The sequence below is a fragment of the Hemitrygon akajei genome, unplaced genomic scaffold, assembly GCF_048418815.1.
Source record: "Hemitrygon akajei unplaced genomic scaffold, sHemAka1.3 Scf000166, whole genome shotgun sequence".
Lineage (NCBI taxonomy): Eukaryota > Metazoa > Chordata > Chondrichthyes > Myliobatiformes > Dasyatidae > Hemitrygon > Hemitrygon akajei.
This window is the reverse complement of record NW_027332052.1, coordinates 28,000-37,881: the sequence shown is the minus strand read 5'-3', so window position 1 is coordinate 37,881 and position 9,882 is coordinate 28,000. Positions and strand designations below refer to the sequence as shown.

General features: G+C 44.3%; 1 non-coding gene across 1 annotated transcript; it reads left to right on the top strand.

The window, feature by feature from the left end:
• Positions 1 to 904: 904 nt before the first annotated feature.
• Positions 905 to 1,018, top strand: trnal-caa (transfer RNA leucine (anticodon CAA)). The gene is made up of 2 exons: positions 905 to 942; positions 984 to 1,018. It is a non-coding gene; the product is annotated as a tRNA-Leu (tRNA).
• Positions 1,019 to 9,882: the final 8,864 nt, after the last annotated feature.

Below are 9,882 nucleotides of genomic sequence, written 5' to 3'. Positions count from 1 at the left end.
GCACTCGGTACAAGAATCCACCAAAGCGGATAGGGATAGAGACAGTCGCTGGTAATTCACGGTAGCGGGGTTCTGAATCCGTGTCTTGCGAGCTGAAGGGAGTATCGTCCGGCTCACCAGGACCTCCATTTTCGCTGCTGAGCACTCCCTTTTGGTCGCTGAGGGCAGGCATCCTAGAAAATGTCCTGGCTGGCCACAATACAAACAAGCCCCATTTCTCCACCTCCATTTTCGCTGCTGAGCACTCCCTTTTGGTCGCTGAGGGCAGGTATCCTAGAAATGTCCTGGCTGGCCACAGTACAAACAATCCCCATTTCTCCACCTCCATTGACATACAAGCCTGAACAACATTCTGACTGTCATAACTCATCCATGATGGAATGATGAAACAGACACAGGAGACCGAACGGCCTTTCCGCACGATGTCTCATTTCCTTGTGAACCTTGTCACATCTTCGCTTTATCCCAAAATCATGAGATTACTGAGCCTTGTAGTCTACTTACCAACATCCATCTGTAAAGCAGCGTTGCCGGGTATAATTAAAACCTCCTGCGTTCAGTTTCTGTTGACATTGTTGCGATCAACTCCCACCCAGTTTTTAGATTCAGTCCTGTCTATAAACGTTTATTTCTCCGCTTCCCTAAATGTGAAAGCGATGAGACTTCCAAGCGTTCTCATCCATCTCAACAAACGTCCTTCCCAAATTCTTGCCGAGACGCGTCTCACGAGTCTTTGAATTGTAATATTTTACAGCTTCACTCTCCACAGAAACTGCCTAATCTGAGCAAACTGTAACACTCTCGCTTTCATTTCCGATTGACAGGATGATATATGTGTTTGTGTGGATATGACTTTCCTTACAAATCAGGCATTTATTCCGTTCTCAAACACACATCAAAAGTTGTCAGGGTGGCCGAGTGGTCTAAGGCGCCAGACTCAAGGAATGAAAGTCCATCCGACAAACGGGAGTGTTCTGGTCTCCATCTGGGGTCGTGGGTTCGAATCCCACTCCTGACAAAATTTGTCTTTAAGCATTCAATCGAGGCGACGTTATTTCTGCAAACAAACCCTGGGTTTTTGAGGTGGATTAGAAAAACTGTTGGAGGATAAGATTATGTTTTTTGTCACTGTTCATCGTATTGCAACAGGTCACCGTACACCGAATTCTGAGTGAGTGATTTATTCAGAAAACAAAATCACGGTGAAGCATCTCGTCCCGAAACGCCGACTGCTTACGCTTTTCCACAGATGCTGTCTGGTCTGCTGAGCTCCTCCTGGCATACTCAGCTATTCAATATAGAAAGGTTTCTGAAGTGAAATCATTGGTTGTCAGATTATTTAATGGATGGGTATGTGAGCGTACATTATCACCTGTTGATCAAAGGTCTGATTGCTGATGGGTAGTAACTGTTCTTGAACGTGGCCGTGCGAGTCCTGAGGCTCCTGTACCATCTACACGATGACAGCAGCGCAAAAAGAGCATGGCAGGATGGTGACGACCTCTGACGGTGGATGCTGTTTTCCGATCACATCATTTTATGTGGATCTGCTTAATGTTTGGGAGTGCATTTCCCGTGATGGACTGGGCCGAATTCACTAACTTTTTAAAGATTTTCCTTCAAAGGTACGGTATTTCCGTACCACGTCTTGATGCAGACAGACAATATACTCTCTACGACACATCTATAGAAGCTCATCAAGGTTTTTGATGTCATGCTGAATCTCCGCAGTCTCCTAAGAAAGTAGAGGAAAGAGTCATACCAACAATTTAATGTTACTGACATGTCCCACCTCTGATCCTCCAAGGAGAACTGGCTCAAGGACCTCTGGTTTTCCCTCTGCTGAGGACAACAATCAGTCCTTGGTCTTGCCGACATAGAGTGGTAGGGTGTTGGCATATCTTGTTTAAAACGATCCCCTCTTAGTTGAATTGTATGCCCTAAGAGGGGATCGTTTAAAGACATGTAAACCCTGGAATGGAGATAACTTCTGCGTACTCTACCATTCTCTATGCCTCAAAATCTAAGAAACGTCTATTAGATTCCCCCTCACTTCTGATGCTCCAGAGAAAGAGAACAAGTTTACCCAAACTTTCGCTATTGCACAAACCGTCTAATTCAGGTAGCATCTTGGTGATGCTCTTCTGCACACTCTCCAAATCCGCGTCATCCTTTCTCTGGAGGATGACCTGAACGGAGTGCAGCACAATTCCAGTGCTGTGATGCTGTACGCGCTGATTCCGCACATGCTCGGCAATCTGAGACCCTGTCATCAAAGCAGTCATTCAGAATATTCCGAAATACAGATGTTTATCTGGCATGTGGAGACAGTAGTGCAGGTGCTGTCAGGGTGGCCGAGTGGTCTGAGGCGCCAGACTTAAGGCGAGTAAGTCACTTCCTAGTAAACGCGAGTGTTCTGGTCTCCAACGCGTGGGTTCGAACCCCACTCCTGGTAAATACTCTGTTTTTCACGTGCTGTTATTTATAATGCAATCACTGTAATTTTACTGCAGCGATCAAAGCCTAGTCTGTTTGGGAGTATGAGAAAGTCTCAATTAAGATAAAGATTTTGTTTTAGTCACAACAGAGTGCAGAACAACGGGTTACATGGGATTCAGGCTGCAGCGTTTGATGAGAAAGAGGCCTCGTTGAAGAGTGTTTGTGTCACCTTCTTAACCGTGGCTGTTGTTTGGACAGAATGACATTGGGGCCATTCAAACACGTTGTTGGTTTCTATATTGAAACGACATTTTACATAGTCGTTCTTAATCCGCGGAGATCAGTAACGTGCGTTGAACACCTTTCTGGATTTGGGAATATCGGATTGATCATTCCGGACTGGATTATATTCACTTTCCGTTGCAATGCAGATATTTTAAGTCGTACAGCATGGAAAATAGCCTTCGGCCCAATTGGTTCAAAGTTTAAAGCAGAAAGTAAATGTTGCATCACAGCATATCTATATACATATATCACCATTTGAAGCAATGGGATTGACATTCCTGCGGGCATCCAAGAAACACAATAAAATCCATGAAGGACCGCACTAACAGGACGGTCAAAACACTCAATGTGTACAATACAGCAATCTGTGCAAGTCAAGTGAAAGAATAATGATAATAGCAATATTAATCGTTATTTTACGCAATAATCCAGGGCAACTATGAAGCTCACTGGAGTTTGTTTAGATTTAACCTCTCACAGAGACAACCAGATGAATTACACATTGACAGAGGATCGAATATGCACGATTTGAAATTATTCACGTAAAGCTGAAATACTTAATACAGATAGTAAATATGATTTCAAAAGTTATAAAAATAAAATCTGGACAAAATCAGCGTATTAGATTAAACGTAAAGAGAGTTGCAATTGAGGTAGCATAATATGTAACAGAACTGCAGGATACAGTACAACTGATGGATGAATACTCTTATTTTATATGTTAATGACTTGGATGCTGGAATTGACGATCATACGGACAGGTTTGCGGTCCAGATGAAGATAGGTGGAGGTGCAGGAAATCTGGTGTAAGTAGAAAGTCTACAAAATGACAGAGGAAGATGAGGAAAATGGGCAAAGAAGTGCCAGACATGAAACACAGGCACGAAATGCATGGTGCTACACTTGAGCAGAAGAAATAAAATGGAAGACTATTTTCTGATCATAGAGAAAATTGGAAAATCTGAGGTGCAAAAGGACTCAACGTTATTCGTCCAGCATTCCCTGAAGGTGAATATGCATGTTGCGAAAGTGGTGAGAAAGGCCAATGCGATGTTGGCGATCATTTCCAGAGGAATGGAGTATGGATGCAGCGATGGAATTTTCAGGGTTTGAAATGCACTGATGAGGCCTTACCTTGAGTACTGTGAGCAGTTTGGAGCCCCTTGTCTGAGACAGGTTGTGTTGTCACTGGAGACGGTTCAGAGGTGGTTTAGAAAATTATTCCTGGGTTGAAAGCTTTGTCATGCGAGAAGCATGTGCTGGTTCTGGGTCTCTACTCAGGGGAATTCAGGAGATTGAATGGTTCGCGCATCAAATCACCCCCTGGACAGTCTCTATCACTCGTGTCACCCAGCTGACTACTGGACCGTCTCTCCCCGTGTCTATCACTCGGGTCTCCCGGCGTCTTAGGCGCTCCTGCTCCATGACTAAACTCAGCTTCCCTCTGTTTCATCAGCTGCGGATGAATGTCAGGAACCCCCGCTGGAACCAATCGGCGAGACCTCTTTCGGAAAGGGATGCCCTCGGTTGCTCTAATACCGTGGCAAGTACTCTTTAAGAAATCAAACTCAGAACTGCCAGTGGAAAAGGCGTCTTCACGTTCCAACACGTTATCAGTTAATCTCCATTTCCATTCCTCGAACATTTCAGCAACTTTAGGGTTTCCGGTCGCTCTAGCTGCTCCCAGAATGTTACATGACAGGTTGAGACAGGATGCACCGCACTGTTCCCCCTTTCCGCTCATCATCCTACTTAGCAGGAACTTGCACCTTCTCAAAAGCAGCTCTGAACACATGGTGAATGGACAAGGTGTTCAAAAAGTTCTCTCTACTTCTCTCTTTGCATGCTCCTTGGAACTTTCTCACAAGAATAAAAAGAGTTCCATCCGTTTCCATAGTCTCAGTTACCCCAACATCTGCTTCCATAAATGCCAGCTTCAACGAAAAGTAGCCATTGTATGGGTATTTATCAGTACTAAGCCCCGGAATTCCAAGGGCACTAACAGGCACCAATGGCAAGTACGTGGACACCGATTGTAAATGACACTAGAAGACACTAGACACCAGGATATGACAGCACAATACAGACCCTTCGGCACTCGATTTTAAGCCAAGCCATATATCTCTTTCATTCATTTGCCTGTGCAAGAGGCTCTTAAATACCCCTAATGTTTTAGCCTCCACCACAATCCCTGGCAAGTCATTCCAGGCACTCACAACCCTCTGTGTAAAAAAAAATTACCCCTGATGTCGCCCATAAACGTCTCTCCCTTAACTTAACTGTGTATGTCTGCCCTCTGGTGTTTGCTATTCGTGCCCTGGGAAACAGGTACTGGCTAGCACCTTATCTATGCCTCTCATAATCATGTAGACCTCTATAAAGACCCCTCTCATCCTTCTATGCTCCAAAGAAAAATGTTCCAGCTCTGCTAACCATGCCTCATAACACTTGTTTTCCAATCCAGGCAATGTCCTTGTAAATCTCCTCTGCACCCTCTCCATAGCTTCCACATCCTCCTATAATGAGGTGACCAGAATGGAAAATAATACCTTAAGTGTAGTCTCACCAAAGTTTAGTAGAGTTGCAACATGACCTCTCTACTCTTGAACTCAATCCCCCTATTAAAGAAGCCGAGCATCCCATAGGCCTTCTTAACTATTCTATTAATCTGTGCAGCAACCGTGAGGGATGAATAGATTTGAACGCCAATGTCCCTCTGTTCATACACACTCTTAAGTAACTGACCATTAACCCTGTACTCAGCCTTCTGGTTTGTCCTTCTAAAATGCATCACCGCACACTTAATCGGATTGAACTCCATCTGCCACTATTCTGGCCAACTCTGCATCCTGTACATACCCTCTTGTAACCTTCGACAACCTACAGCTCCATCCACAACTCCTCCAATCTTCGTGTCATCCACAAACTTACTCACCCATCCTCCTGCGTCTTCATCCAGGTCATTTATAAACATCACAAAGAGCAGGGGTCCCAGGACTGATCCTTGCAGCACTCCACTAGTCACAGACCTCCAGCAGAATACTTTCCTTCCACAAATAACCCCTGCTTTCCTCCAGTAACCATTTTTTTATCCAAACAGCAAGGATCCACGGATCCCATGCCTCATGACTTTCTGGATGAGTCTTTCGCGGGGTACCTTGTCAAATGCCTTGTTAAAATCGATGTAGACGACATCTACCGCCCTACCCTCATCAATTTATTTTGTTACCTCTTCAAAAAACTCAATTGGGCCCGTGAGGCACGATCTTCCCTTCATAAAGCTATGTTGACTCTCCTTGAGTAGACTGTACTTCTCCAAATGCTCGTAGATCCTATCCTTAAGAATCCTTTCCAATAGTTTGCAGACCACCGACGTAAGACTCTCCGGTCTATACCAGGTCTCACCAGGTTTCTCTTGTTACCTTTTTTGACAAGGAAACTACATTAGCCGTTTTCCAATCCTCCAGCACCTCCCGTGCAGCCAAAGAGGATTCAAAGATCATAGCTACTGCTCCAGCGATCTCTTCTCTTACTTGCCACAGCAACCTGGGGTATATCTCGTCCGGACCTGGGGATTTGTGGTTTTTAAGAAGATCCAACACTTCCTCTTCCTTAATCTCCACATTCTCCAGCACACAGGCCTGTTCTATTTCGACCTCACCCTGATCAAGATCCTTTTCACTTATGAATACTGAAGCAAAGTATCCATTGAGGAACTCTCCAACCTCCTGCACCTCCAGGCACATGTTGACCTCTTTATCCTTTTGCGGCCCCATCTTCATTCTTGTCATCGTTGCTCTTCACATTCGCATAGAACACCTTGGGGTTTTCCTTAATCCTAGATGCCAAGGCCTTTTTATGCCCCCTTCAAGCTCTCCTAAATCCTTTCTTAAGCTCCTTCCTGGCTATCCTATATTTCTCATGAGCCTCTCCTGCTTCCTGCTTCTTATATCTAACATATGCTTTCTTCTTTCTCTTGACGAGTTGCCTCACATGTTTTGTCAGCCACGGTTCCCTTTTCCTACCATTTTTTCCTTGCCTCAGTGGGACAAACCTATCCTGAACCCAGCACAAGTGTTCCCGAAACTTCCTCCACATGACTTCTGTGCTTTCACCTTTGAACATCTGTTTCCAATTTACTCCCGCTAGTTCCTGCCTCATTCCTTCAGTTAGCCATTCCCCAGTTAAGCACTTTCCCATTGCCTGTTTTTATCCTTTTCCATAGCAATGCTGAAGCTAAGGGAGTTGAGGTCACTCTCACCAAAATGCTCTGCCACCTGATCAGGATCATTACCTAGAACTAGACCTAGTATGGCTTTTCCTCTCATCTGCCGGTCCACATACTGTATCGGGAATCCTTCTTGAACACACCTGACAAATTCAGCCTCATCTATCCCCCTTGCAGTCAGGTGGTGTCAATCAATATGAGGGAAGTTGAAATCACCCATAACTACAACCCTGTATTTCTTGCACCATTCTAAAATCTGCCTGCTTATCTGCTCTTCGGTGTCCCGAGGGCTATTTGGGGGCATATAGACTACTCCCAGCACACGCGATTGTTCCCTTCCTATTTCTGACTTAAACACACACCGACTCAATGGACACTCCCTCTGCAGTGTCCTCCCTTTTCTATAGACGTGAAACTATCCCTGACCAGTAATGCTACTCTCCCCCCCCCCTTTCTACCTCCCATCCTATTCCTTTTAAAACACCTCAACCTCGGTACCTCCATCAGCCAATGCTGTCCTTCCTCCAGCCAGGTTTCAGTAACGGCCAGTATCATAACTCTACATACTGATCCATGCTCTAAGTTCATCCACTTTATTCCTAATACTCTTAGCATTGAAATAGACACATTTCAACCTCTTTGTGGCTACATTTATGTTTTATCGCCTGCCTGTCCTTCCTCACCATCTCAGAACACATAGCATCATGCCCTTGTCCTTGTACCCTAATCTCTGCTCTCACATTCTGACTCCCACCCCCTGCCAAACTAATTTAAACCCTCTCCAACAGCTCTAACAAACCTGGCCGCCAGGATATTGGTCCCTTTCCAGTTCAGGTGCAGCCGGTCCACTTTGTGCAGGTCAGACCTTTCCCAGAAGAGATCCCAATGTTCCAGAAGTCTGAACCCCTGTCCCCTGCACTAACTCTTCAGCCACCCATTCAACTGACAAGACTTCCAGTTCCTCCCCTCTCTGCCTCGTGGCACAGGCAGCAATCCTGAGATTCCCACCCTTGCTTTTTAACTTTAATATTAACTCTCTATATTCCTTCTTCAGGACCTCATCCCTACTCCTATCTATGTCATTGGTCCCCACTTGGACCACAGCTGACTGCTCACCCTCTTTCCTGAGAATACCAAGAACTCGATCCAAGATATCACGGACCCTGGCACCAGGGAGGCAACACACCATCCAGGAATCTCGATCTTTCCCACAGAACCTCTTATCTGTCCCCCTAACTATCGAATCTCCAATCACTACTGCTCTCCTCTTTTCCCTCCTTCCTTTCTCAGCAAAGGGGCCAGTCACTGTGCCAGAGACACGACCACTACAACTTGTCCCAGGTAGGTCATCCCCACCAACAATATCCAAAACAGTAAACTTATTGTTGATGGGAACGGCCACAGGGGTGCTCTGCTCTCTCTGTCTATTCCCCCTCCCTCTCCGGACAGTCACCCAGTTAGTTACCTGTCTCCTGACTTTTAGGGGAGACTGCCTCCCTGAAACTTCGATCTATTACTGCCTCTGCTTCCCGAATGATCCGAAGTTCATCCAGCTCCAGTTCCCTAACTCGGTTTGACAAGAGCTGAAACTGGATGCTTCTCTTGTTGGTGTAGTCATCAGAGACAATTGTGCTGTCCCTGACTTCTACATCCTACAATTGGAGCACTGGACTGCCCTATCTACTGCCGCCATCACCAACTCCTAAGTTAATTAAATTAATTAAAGAACCTTACCCGGCCTTACCCACTGGGAGCAAGTTTGTCCTCCGCCTCTGCTCGCCAAAACCTCTCGAGTCAAAGCCTCAAAGCTCCACTGCTGCTCTGGCCCCACTCACTCACTGGCCGCTCCGCTTGAGCTACCCCTCTTTTTATTTGTTTGTTGAGCTATTCAATTTCCGATTGCCCAATCAGACTGCTTGGTCACCTGACCTCGATTGCCCAATCAGCTGCTTTCTGCTGAGTCTGATCTATTCAAATCTTTTCATTATTATTGTCCAAAATAACAAGAGTACATCGAAGTAAATAACACTTACAATGTGTCAAGGGAAAAAAAACATTGTTTTAAAGATTGAAAAATATGGTAACACAAAAAAAGGAAAAAAAAAAACTAAAGCAAAGAAAAGTGAGGAAAAAAAAATTAAGAACTCAACCCCGGAGCCATGCGTCATACAAAAAGCTTCTAAAGATAACCATCAAACCGCCAGCAAAGAAAAAAAAATACAATTAGATCGTGGAGAAAATTATCAATTAACTCAAATGGTAATAACGAGAAAATGAACCCCTTCTTTTCTCAAAATCAAACACAGTTTCAAAGGTTCAACTTCTAATTTTCTCCAAACTAAGACATAGCATCACTTGGAAGAACCATTGTAACAGAGTGGGGCCGACGTATCTTTCCACTTCAACAGAATTGCCCTCCTAGCTATCAATGTAACAAACACAATAGCATGTTGGTCAGACAAAGAAATAGCTTGGATATTTTGAGGAATTATTCCAAAAAGTACAGCTAATTTGTTAGGTTGTAAATTAATTTTAAGTGCTTTAGAAATTGTAGAAAAAAAACTGACTTCCAGAACTGTTCCAGTGTAGAACAAGGCCAAAACATGTGTGTCAGTGTAGCTGTCTCAGTTTTACATCTATCAGAATAACTATCAACATCAGGAAACATTTTAGACAATCTCTCCTTCATCAAATAGTAATGATGTACAACTTTAAATGGAATCAGTGCGTGACTAGCACAAATCGAAGAAGAGTTAACCAACTTCAGAATCTGTGTCCAGTCCTCCGTCATAAAAGTCAAATTAAGTTCCAATCTTGTTTAATGTTAAATAAAGGACACTTATCCCATTGTGATAGTAATTTATAAATTCTTCCAATGGAATACCTAACAAGCCAGCATTCAATATGTAAGGAAAATTAGTTAAATGTTT